Below are 11,702 nucleotides of genomic sequence, written 5' to 3' on the forward strand. Positions count from 1 at the left end.
AGGAGGGGGCTGGAGTGTGCATGTGGGAGGGGGCTGGGGTGTACATGTGGAAGGGGGCTGGGGTGTACGTGGGAGGGGGCTGGGGTGTACATGTAGGGGGGCCTGGGGTGTACGTGGGGGGAGCTGGGAGAAGGACCACTCACGTCTGGTCAGAGTGTGCGGGGTGGGTTAAAGCTTGCGGGAGGAGGCGAGCTCATGTGGCATCTTCCCCACACCCAGTTAGGTCACTGGAGTTTTCTTCCCGGTTCACAGACGAGAAGGCAGAGGCTCAGGGAACGTCAAGGTCACATTGCCAGTGAAGGTCAGAGCTCTAGTCTGTCTAAGCTCCGTTTCCCAATTTTAAGCTGACTGTGTGAATGTGTATGTGTGCGGAGGGGATTAATTCCTTCTTCCATTTTCACAAGAAAATGCCATGGGGGTGGGGGGGCAGGGTGGAGGCTGGGGAGGGAGGGGAGGCTCAGTTTCCGCTTCTAGGAGTAAAGGCTCCGTACTTTTGGAGGCGTCTCTCTGTTTGGGAATTTCACCAGGATGGGGCTTTATACAAACTCGAGGCAAGTCCCCGCCCACTGTCCTTGGGGAGGAGGTGGGGTCACCCCAGTCTCTACACAGATGGAGCAGAGAGTATTGAGTTCTCTTTAACGATGTGAATCTGTGTCTTTTTAACCACCCTTTTACCCTGGAGGAGGAGTAGGGGGAAAGTCTTCCCAGAGAGAGATCCCAACAGCAGGTTAGGTGCCTCCATGGGAGGTCTTTGCGGACTGAATAATGGAGATGAGGAAGCTGCCTCGGACCCATGTAACTGGTTTGAGTCATCCAGTCATTCATAAATTCACTGAAGCTCTGCTGGCTTTGGGAATTTACTGGTGAGTTGCCCCCAGCTGAACTCTGGGAGAGTTAAAGGGGTAGCGAAGCAGTTCAAAATAGGATAGCTAAGATTGGAACTGACTGGGACTTCCCTGGAGGTCCAGTGGTTAGGAATCCACCTGCCAAATAGAGACTCAGACCTAGAGGGCAGATTTCTGGACACAGCGGGGGCAGGAGAGGGTGGGAGGAATTGAGAGAGTGGCACGGAAACGCGTACATTTCCACAGATAAACTGAACGGCTAAGGGGACGTTGCTATGTGATGCAGGGAGCTCAACAACCCGGTGCTCTGTGACAACCGAGAGGGGTGGGAAGGGATGGGAGGTGGGAGGGAGGCTCCAGAGGGGGGGCACAGGTATACCTGTGGCTGATTCATGTTGACAGGTGACGGCAGAAACCAACACAACATCGTAAAGCCGTTATCCTCTGATTAAAAATAAGTTAAAAAAAAAAAAAAAGGATCCATCTGCCAACACAAGGGACGCTGGTTCTATCCCTGATGGGGGACGATCCCACATGCCTCAGAACCGCTAAGCCCGTGCGCTGCAACTAGGGAGCCCGAACTCTCGAGCCCCCCAGCTGCAGCTCCTGGAACCTGAGTGCCCTAGGGCCCCTGGTCTGCAGCAAGAGAAACCACCGCAAGGAGAAGCCCGAACACCGCAGCTAGAGGGTCGCCACCGCCCCCCCAACCCCGCTCACAGCAGCTAGAGAAAGCCTGCATGCAGCACGGAAGAACCCATGCAGCCAAAGATAAACGACTAAGTAAAGTTTAAAAAAGAAGAGAAAAAGAAAAAGATTGGAACTGCTGGTTAGACTTGTGCAGCCCACCTGGGATCTTGATGTCAGGGCGGTGGGAGAAGGAGGGGCTCTGGGTCATATCAGTACTTGGTCCTTAAAATCAGGACGGTCTAGAGGGTGACGAGATAAACTTCCAGTTAGAGTCTGGAAGCAGGGAAATGAAGTTTAGAGATGCATTTGGTTGTTAGTTGCTCAGTCGTGTCTGACCCTTTGTGACCCCATGAACTGTAGCCTTGCCAGTCTCCTCTGTCCATGGGATTTCACAGGCAAAACTACTGGAGTGGGTTGCCATTTCCTTCTCTAGGGGATCTTCGTGTTTGGTTAGTAGAGGCTATTTTTTAATTTGAATTTAAATGCCTTTAGGTGGGGATCCCATTCCCCAACTTCCTGGGTCCTCACCTCTCCTTATTGGCCCCATCAGATTGATGTATTTACATGACCGGCCATGTGCCCAGCCCTGTGGCTAACAGAATTTTCCACCCGAACAGGGGATGTCTCTAAGTTTTGAGAGTCTTATTAATTCAAGTAGAAACAAACCAAAGGCAGATTTGCAGAATCTAGTATAGTTTTAAACCTTGAACTTTTCTCTGATTCTCACCGGAATGAGAATAATGCCAGTCTTTACTGGTGATCTTCATTCACGACAGTGATAATTGGTGGTAAATAATAGTGAATAAGTTGGCATTCGTTTCCACTCACTCCTCATGTTTATTGAGAGCTGCTCTGTGTTAGCACTTTTCTAGGTCTCGGGAATACAACAGCGAAGAAAACGGACATAAATGGAACTTGAATTCCAGTGTGGGTGGAGGGAGACAGACAATAGAGGAGATACATCGTTGTATTAGCTGGCGATAAGTACTATGGAGAAAAACTGGGAAAGAAGGTAAGAAGTATCGGGAGGGAGGGTTAGATAGGGTGGCCATTGTGGGCTGTACTGAGAAAATGAATATTTAGTAAAGCTCTTGATTAAGTGCGGGCGCTGCCTTTGGAGCAAAGACCTAGGCAGGAAAAAGCAGCAAGGGCAGAGTGGTTAGAGGGGCCCCATGGGCACGCCGTGCGCGGCTCTGAGTCACTTCTGTCCCGTGAGGGAGGTGCTGTCATTGTTCCCACTTGCAGATGGACAGACTGTGGCTGGAGAACCTAAGAAAGCTCCTGTGGGTTCATAAGAGGTAGAGCCAGGCTTCCAACCCAAGCAGCCTAACTCCAGACCTTGTGCTTGTAAATACTAAGCTGCAGAAATGAGACCCAGGTACGGAGGATTTACACCTCCAGCTGTAAGCCGCCTTCCAAGCTCTGGAGGAAAACCCTGGGTGTGGTGGGAGGGGAGCAAGTGACTCGGGCCTTGGCTGGCTTCCTGCTGAGTCACTGCCGATGGGCCGTGAAGGGAGGCGAGGGGCACTCAGGCCCCCCTCCTCACACGGGCCGGTTCCTGCCTTCCGGGGGAGACCTTCCTGGCAGCCGGCCTGAACCACACATGGTCAGTGGGCAGATTCATCTGACTTTCCTAAGAGCCCTGCTGCAAACTTGTGGGTGGCCTCCATTTGCCGTTGTGGCCCCACGGCCAGCAAGAGGGACTGGCCCTGGAGGTTGACCCTCTGCCCAGCCCGGCCCAGCATCCTCCAGCATGTCCTGGATGGACACGTTCTGTCTCTTGTCAGACTGGCTGGCTGTCATCTTCAAGAACAGCTGCATGCTTGCCCCGCCACTACAGACAGCAAGATGCAAAGGGCAGCCACCCACACTGCCCTGGGCCTTGTGAGGCTCACCCTCTTGACATATTCGTTCAGGCAGACGGCAAGGAAGGAACCCTTAAGTACTATAACATGTATATCAAGTTTGTTAAGATTTCAAAACAGGGACTGACAAATAATAGCAGCTAGCATGGACTGAGTGCTTACTACGGGCCTGGTGGTGTTCGAAATGCTCACCATAGTTTATCTCATTTTCATACTTTCCTTACCACCTAATAAGGGAGGTGCTTCCTGTTTTATAGAAAAGACAACAGAGCCTCAGAGAGGCCTTACCCAAGAAAGGGCCAGAAGGACAGTGGGAATAGAATCCTGGGGTCAGGAAAGTACAGGCAGGGGGTTGGTTCCCTGGAGAGCCAGTGCTTAAGACTCTGTGCTTCTACTACAAGGGGCACGGGTTACGTCCCTGGTTGGGGAAGTAAAGATCCCACATGCTATGTGGCACAGGCAAAACAAAATAAAAGGACTGAGGAGGACAGTGGCCGATGAAGCTGGAGAGGACCAATGGGACCAGAGTTTGGGCTTGAATTCATGTTGGCAGGGAACCATTGAAGGTTTTCCACCATGTTTCTCCTCGGTGCCCCAGAGGCATTGCACCCTTGTTGCTTTAGTTTAGGGTGACCTTGGAGCTCAGATAATGGATACTGAACAAACAGTGGGTAGAAATCAGACTGCCTGGGGGGCGACATCCCTCCCTGGCTCCTTGCTCACCAAGCACCCTCTGTATCTGCTGAACTTTTACAGAATATCCTTAGGTAAGAATTGTAGGGCTTCCCTGATGGCTCAGTGGTAAAGAATCCCCCTGCCAAAGCAGGAGATGCAGGTCCCATCTCTGGTCGGGGAAGATTCCACCTGCTGCAGAGCAACTAAGCCCATGCACCACAACTACTCGTCCTGTGCTCCAGAGCCCAGGAACCGCAACTGCTGAGCCTGCCTGCCACAGGTACTGAAGCCCACAAGTCCCGGAGGCTGTGCGCCACAGAAGGAGAAGCCACTGCAATGAGAAGCCTGTGTACTGTGACTAGAGAGTAGCCCCCACTTGCAGCAGCTAGAGAAAAGCCCATGCAGCTAAGAAGACCCAGCAGAGCCAAAAATAAATAAGTAAATAAAATTTAAAAAAGAAAAAGGTGTTGCATTATCTTAAAAAAAAAAAAAAGAATTGCATGTTCCAGGAATGTGCTCTGCTGTCCACAGCTGGCTGATCCTCTCCACCCTGGCCATACCCACCTCCCCTGATTCACCTCTTCTCCTGGCCTTCATCTCCTTCCTCCCCAATTCTAATGTGTACCGAAGTTGTTTCTGTTTAGCTAGCATTTCCACCACTTTCGCTAAACTTCTCCTCTCTGTGCATCTCATGAAATCTATTCAGGTTGCCTCACAACACCTTCTTGTGGTGGACATCATTGATTACCTACCCGATCTAGTCTCCTTCCTGCCTGGCTTCAGAAACCCCAGTTTTCTTTAGGGTGTGGCCAGCCTCAGGCCATGGATCTAAACCAATGGCAGTGCTGTTTCCCATTTTTCCAGACTCCCTTGCAGCTAGGGTATCCATGTGACACAGCTATTGGCAACAAGACCTGCAGGGAAGTCTGCTCTGAGGCTTCTGAGAAAATTTCTGGTTTTTTGACAAAAGGAAACAGGTCCTGCCCCAGGGCTGCTGGGGGCAGCCCTTCCCACTGCCCCCAACATAAATATAGTCATGATGGCTAGACAGCCCTGCAGGCTGGGGTTGCCAGCAGCCATCATCTGGAGAAAGCCTGCCTTCCAAGGCGAGTGTGCCGTCAAACAGACACAGAAGAGCAACAAGGAAGAGAAAGAAAAGTCAAAGTCTTTTTTGAATGTCTTGATTCATACTCGAAACCAGCACCACCCCTGGAATTCCAAGTTATGTGAACAATGCATGCCTTTCTTTGCTCCTTATACATGTTGAGATGGGTTTCTGTTATTTGTAACCAAAGGCCCAGGTCTTCCATCTTGATAGCAGATGTTTAACAGGGCTCCCAACCTTCCTCCGTCTGCAACACCTGTGACCTGCAACACCTCCATCTGCAACACCTGTTAGGATGTGAGTAAGGGCTGCAGTCACATGTCATTCTCCTGCCCCACCCTCAACCTTAGCGCCCCCTCCCCATTACATACACACACACACATCTCTGTCTCTACCCTCTTGGTCAAAAGTGGCCCAAAGGAATGAAGCATGGGGAAACCCAGGGTGTCACCACATCCCGTTCTGAGCTCCACAGCATGCTCAGAATGCCCTATTTTGCAACAGCCTTGTTTGAGAAACGCTGGAGTTAAGAAATGGGTGTGAGAGAAAAGTGGTGTGGGTGGGCTGCATGGGGTCTGTGTGATCTGGAAGGGACCTTTCAGAATGTGCATCTCTTCTCTTGCTCATCTGTTCTTCAGAAAACACATTAGTGTATACACACACATATATTTCGCTACACCTCGTTTGGCTTGTGAGATCTTAGTTCCTCAACCAGGGATTGAACCTGGGCCCTCATCAGTGACAGCGCTGAGTCCTAATCTCTGGACAGCCAGGGAATTCCCCAGTCTGTGCTCAGTCACTTCAGTCGTGTCCCACTCTTGAGACCCTACGGACCGTAGCCCACTGGGCTCCTCTGTCCATAGGCTTCTCCAGGCAAGAATACTGGAGTGGGTTGCCTTGCCCTCCTCCAGGGGATCTTCCCGACCCAGGGATCGAACCCGGGTCTCTTATGTCTCCTGCAGTGGCAGGCAGGTTCTTTACCACTAGCGGCACCATGGCATTCCCTACGACAGTATTATTAACTGTAGTCAACATGCTGCACGTTACATTCTGTGACATTTACCTTCAGAGGGGAAGTTTGTACCTTCTGGTCCTCTTCCCCCAGTTTTGCCCACCCCCCTGACTCCCACGCCCGCCCCCCACCTCTGACACCACCCGCCTGTTCTCCACACAACACCTTTTTCTTCTGAGCACCTAGTTCGTGCCGGCGTCTAAAACCTTCCCTGCTTTCTCTCCGTAGGTGAGGAAATGTGAGGCACAGTGTATGAAAGCTGCAAAAGGAAGAAACCAGCTGGTGAGTCTCCACCTTCTCTCCTCAAAGCAGAAACGACCTTAAAATGAAACAGACGAAATCCAGATTGGCAAGAGAGCCTTACTATTGAGAGGGATCTGAGATGTTAACACGAGGCGTCACGCTGGGAGTGGGAACCTCCTTTCCTGGAAACCTTCAGGATGAAGGGCTAAACCGCTGACTCATCCTTGCTAGGCATCTCCGTGGGGTAATGCAGAGAGCAAGGGCTTCTGAGTGAAGACATGTGGGCAGGAATCCTGACTCCTTTCTTGAAAAGGGTAGATTTTGACAAATTGCTAAACCTCTGAGGCTCAGTGTTCTCCGAGCTATTGTGAGCATTTTATGAAGATAATAAGTAATTAAAAAATTTTTTTGTTTATTTGTCTGTGCTGTCCTTAGTTGTGGCATGTGAGATCTTTAGTTGCAGCATGTGGGATCTAGTTCCCTGACCAGGGATCAAACCCTGGCCCCTGCCTTGGGAGTATGGAGTCTCAGCCACTGGACTACCAGGGAAATCCCTATGGAATGTTTTTTTGAGGGCTGACTATATTCTGGCTCTGATCCAAGCGCTGTATATCTGTATATGTCTTAACTCATTAAACCTTCACAACAAACGAAGAAATCAGATGCCTTGTCAGTCAGTTGTAAAACCTGGCTTTGAACTCAGAGAGCCTGGCTCCAAAGCTTGTGCGTGTAACCAGGTCACTTACTGCCACCCTTCTTGGTTAGATGGAGATGACTCCTTTGTTTCAATCACTAGAAAGGAAACGAAAATGGTAAGATGCATGGGCTCTGGAGCCACACTGCCCCGGGGTTCAAACCCCAGGTTTATCACTCCTTAGTGGAGTTACTGGGCGTCCCAGGTGGCAGGACTGGTAAAGAATCTGCCTACCAACGCAGGAGACATAAGAGACGTGGGTTCAATCGCTGGGTGGGGAAGATCCCCTAGGGGAGGACATGGCAGCCCACTCCAGTGTTCTGGCCTGGGAGATCCTATGGACACAGGAGCTTGGTGGGTTGCAGTCCATGGGGTCCCAAAGCCTGAAGCGACCGCAGTAGCAGTTATGAGCAAATCGCTTCTCTTCTTTATCCCTGCCTTGATTTCCTTATCTGTAAAATGGAGCTGAAAGTAATACTCTTAGGCCTTTTGTGAGAACTGAGGGAGTTAACCCAATAAACTTTGTTTTTTTTTTATTTACTTATTTGGCTGCGCCAGGTCTCAGTTTGCAGCATTCGGGATCCTTGGCTGCGACCTGTGAACTCTGAGTGGCCGCCTGTGGGATCTAACTCCCTGAGCAGGAATTGAACCCAGCTCCCCTGCGTGGGGAGCGCAGAGTCTTAGCCTCGGGACCACCAGGCAAGTGTCGAAACAGGAGACCCGCGTCACACCTGCTGCCTGGTAAACGCTCAGTGCATGCTGTCTAGTTCTGTGCTTCAGGTCTCTCTGTTTCCTCAGGGAGGCCCCCTCCCCACCCTCACCCCATCTGAATTATGTCCCCCCTCTGAGCACCCTGTTCCCTTCCCAGACGGCACTTAGGATGACTTGCGATCATGTATGATAGTAACCACTTCACCATGTTGTTATGAAGATTAAAGGAGATAATACAAGGAAAGCACAGAGCTTCGTGGCCCACGTTTGGCTCTTGGCAAGGGTAAGCTATTATATTATTATCACTGATTATTTAAAACTGGATGCCTTCCTTGGTTGAAAACATTGATGTAGTGACTTACTGACAATTTCACCAAATCTATGCGTCATTTGCTCAGCTCTGTCCGACTCTTTGCGACTCCAGGGACTGTAGCCCGCCAGGCTCCTCTATCCATGGAATTCTCCAGGCCAGAATACTGGAGTGGTTTGCCATTTCCTACTGCAGGGGCTCTTTCTGACCCAGGGATCGAACCCAGGTCTTCTTCATTGCAGGCAAGTTCTTTACCATCTGAGCCAAAGCACCCATCAATTATAATCCACACCATTACTAACGGATTTCTAAGAAATACAAAATCGTGGCATAAAGCTTTCTTGTCACTTAGAATTTCCATTTTGTGCATATTGAAAGAGATCTTTTAAGTCTTGTTTAGACATAGATTTTTATCATGTATCAAGTTGCTGGGGCTGTTTCCTTGCTTTTTAGATACACAATAACTTTTCATTTCAGTGCCAAATCAGCATGAAGTCTTTTTGAAGACATTGTCAGCGGAGATTAAACCGACACCTGCAGAGCTAATGCTGCCCAAAGCTTAAGGACAAGGATGACAAGATGCAGAACCGTGACCGAGTTCCTGCACGTGCGTGACGTCACCGCCATCTCCCGGCTGCTTGTGATTTGAGATGCCGTCCATTACCTTATTTCAGAGACGTAAAAACTATGGGAAAAAAAGTGTCGTAAGTTGGTTGGAGTACAATATTAAAACTTAAGTGTCCTCCCTAACAGTTGTGTTGTTCCTTACTTGGTGTTTCAAAAGCCACTGTGGTTTAAGTCAAACCTATGTAGGTTTTCCCTCTAAGTAATGGCTTCATCTTTAGCCCTGAGCTTTTTTTAAAAAAATTATTTGGTGGTGCTGAGTGTTAGTTGCGGCATGCAGGATCTTCAGTCACGACTTGCTAACTCCTAGTTGTGGCATGTGGGATCTAGTTCCCTGACCAGGGATCGAACCCGGGCCCCCTGCATTGGGAATGCAGAATCTTAGCCACTGGACTGCCCAGGGAAGTCGCCTAGTCTTGAGCTTTGATTCAAGCAATGCTAGCTGCTGTAAAAGATAAACCCTAAAACCACATTGATAAAGGTTGATAAAACATCTTGCTTCTATGAAGTCCAAATCAGGTGTTCCTCATTGGCAGCAAGGACTTCATGTAGTCATTTAGGGATCCAGATATGCAGATTTTGCCAGTCCTAAGAGATAAAGGCTGCCCTGGGGCTGAAAACATAGACGGTTTCATGGGCTGAGCCTGGATGAGGCAGGCACAGAATACTTTTTCTCACATTCCACTGTCAGATCTTGATCATGTGGCTGCATCTATGGGAGCCTGGGACATGTCCTCTGGCCATGTCACCAGGAAGAAGAGGAACTGAATTTGGTAATCAGACACCAGTATCTGCTCTGGGCTTTGTAGGAAATTCAAGCCCTGTGACGGGCATGCTGTGTAAGTTAATTCATTTCACCCTCACAGCAACCCCTCAAATGGTTACTATCTTCATTTTACAGGTAAAGAAGCTGAGGCTTGGGATTTCCTCGGCAGTCCAGTGGTTAAGACTCCATGTTTCCAATGCAGGGGGTTCGGGTTCAATTCCTAGTCGGGGAACTAAGATCCGACATGCTGTGCAGTGCGGCCAAAAAGTAAAAGGAAAAAAAAGAAAAACTGAGGCTCAAAGAGATGATTTGCCCAAGGCCACATTACTCCATAGTTAGGGAGCAAGTATTGAGGCATTTCTACCTATGTTCTTCCATTAAACCCGCCTCCCTCTTTGAACTATCCAAGAATGGAGAAAGTGTCAATAGTTCTCAGATGGAGCTGATTCACATACAGGGTATAGTTGTTGTTGTTGGTTTTTTCCCCAAGGCCAGTGATTTCACCTGTAGTCAGTCACCTCTTGGGCTTCCCTAGTGGCTTGGTTGTAAAGAATACACCTGCTAATGCAGGAGATGTGAGTTGGATCCCTAGGTCAGGAAGATCCCCTAGAGAAGTAAAGGGTTACCCACTTCAGTATGCTTGCTTGGAGAATTCCATGGACAGCGGAACCTTGCGGGCTCTAGTCCACGGGGTCACAAAGAGTCAGACACGATTTAATGACTAAACCACAACAGTCACCTCTTACTAGTGGATGGGAGGCAACAGGGTTTGCTACCCACTAACAGGATCGTGTCAGACTCTTTGTGACCCCATGGACTGTAGCCCACCAGGCTCCTCTGTCCATGGAATTTTCCAGGCAAGAATACTGGAGTGGGTTGCCATTTCCTACTCTAGGGGATCTTCCCGACCCAGGGATCAAACCTGAGTCTTTTGCATCTCCTGCATTGGCAGGTGGATTCTTTACCAGTATAGTGGTACTGGGTACATGACATTTGCAAGCGATCACTTTTTTTGGCTGAACCTTGAAGCTGGTGTGTGTGCTCATTCAGTCATGTCTGACTCTTTGTGAACCCATGGACTGTGGCCTGTCCTCTGTCTGTGGGATTTTTTTCAGGCAAGAACACTGGAGCAAGGTGTCATTTCCTACTGCAGGGGATCTTCGTGACCAAGGTATCAAACCCAAGTCTCCCGCGTTGGCAGGTGGATTCTGTACCACTGAGCCACTTGGGAAGCCCTATCTTGCAGGATCTTATTCCCCGGTAGCTCAGCTGGTAAAGAATCCGCCTGCAATGCAGGACACCCTGGTTTGATTCCTGAGTCAGGAAGATCTCCTAGAGAAGGGATAGGCTACCCACTCCAGTATTCTTAGGCTTCCCTTGTGGCTCAGACAGTAAAGAATCTGCCTGCAATGCAGGAGACCTGGGTTTGATCCCTGGGTTGGGAAGATCCCTTGGAGGAGGGCATGGCAACCCACTCCAATATTCTCACCTGGAGAAGCCCAGGGACAGAGGAGCCGGCGGGCTCAGTCCGTGGGGTCGCAAAAAGTCGGACATGACTGAGTGACTAAGCACACAGCACATTTCCCTGACCAGCGGTTGAACCCATGCCCTTAGCGGTCAAAGTTTGGAGTCCTAACCACTGGACTGCCAGGGTATTCCCGGGAGTAATCGTCTTGACAATAGAGACCTATCTATAGATATAGTCCATCTGTCTGTCTATAGATAAGTCCAGATGAACTTAGTCCATCTGTCCTAAGTCATTTCAGTTGTATCTGACTCTTTGCAACCCTGTGGACTGCAGCCCTCCAGGCTCCTCTGTCCAGGGGATTTTCCAGGCAAGAATACTGGAGTGGGTTGCCATGCCCTCCTCCAGGGGATCTTCCCCACCCAGAGATCGAACCCGAGTCTCTTGTGTCTCCTGCTCTAGGTTCACTAGCACCACCTGGGAAGACCCTATAGATATAGATGTTGATGTAAATAAGATTGTAGATATAGACATTAAAAGGAGACTTAAAAGTAAAAACAGTATGGTAAAAACCACCACAATGTTGTAAAACAATTAGCCTCCAATTAAAATAAATAAATGAATTTTTTAAAGAGTAAAAACAACCAAACACAATGTGTAAATGCTGATTGGGTCCTAGTTTGAAAAACCAGTATTAAAA

At 49.4% G+C, this 11,702-nt stretch overlaps 1 long non-coding RNA gene across 1 annotated transcript; it reads left to right on the plus strand.

Annotated features, from left to right (window-relative positions):
- The first annotated feature begins 526 nt into the window (after positions 1–526).
- Positions 527–7,843, plus strand: LOC122449652. The gene is made up of 4 exons (XR_006271990.1): positions 527–863; positions 2,394–2,544; positions 6,418–6,471; positions 7,685–7,843. It is a non-coding gene; the product is annotated as an uncharacterized LOC122449652 (long non-coding RNA).
- The last annotated feature ends 3,859 nt before the right edge of the window (positions 7,844–11,702 follow it).

This window comes from Cervus canadensis, chromosome 11, assembly GCF_019320065.1.
Source record: "Cervus canadensis isolate Bull #8, Minnesota chromosome 11, ASM1932006v1, whole genome shotgun sequence".
NCBI classification, from domain to species: Eukaryota; Metazoa; Chordata; class Mammalia; order Artiodactyla; family Cervidae; genus Cervus; species Cervus canadensis.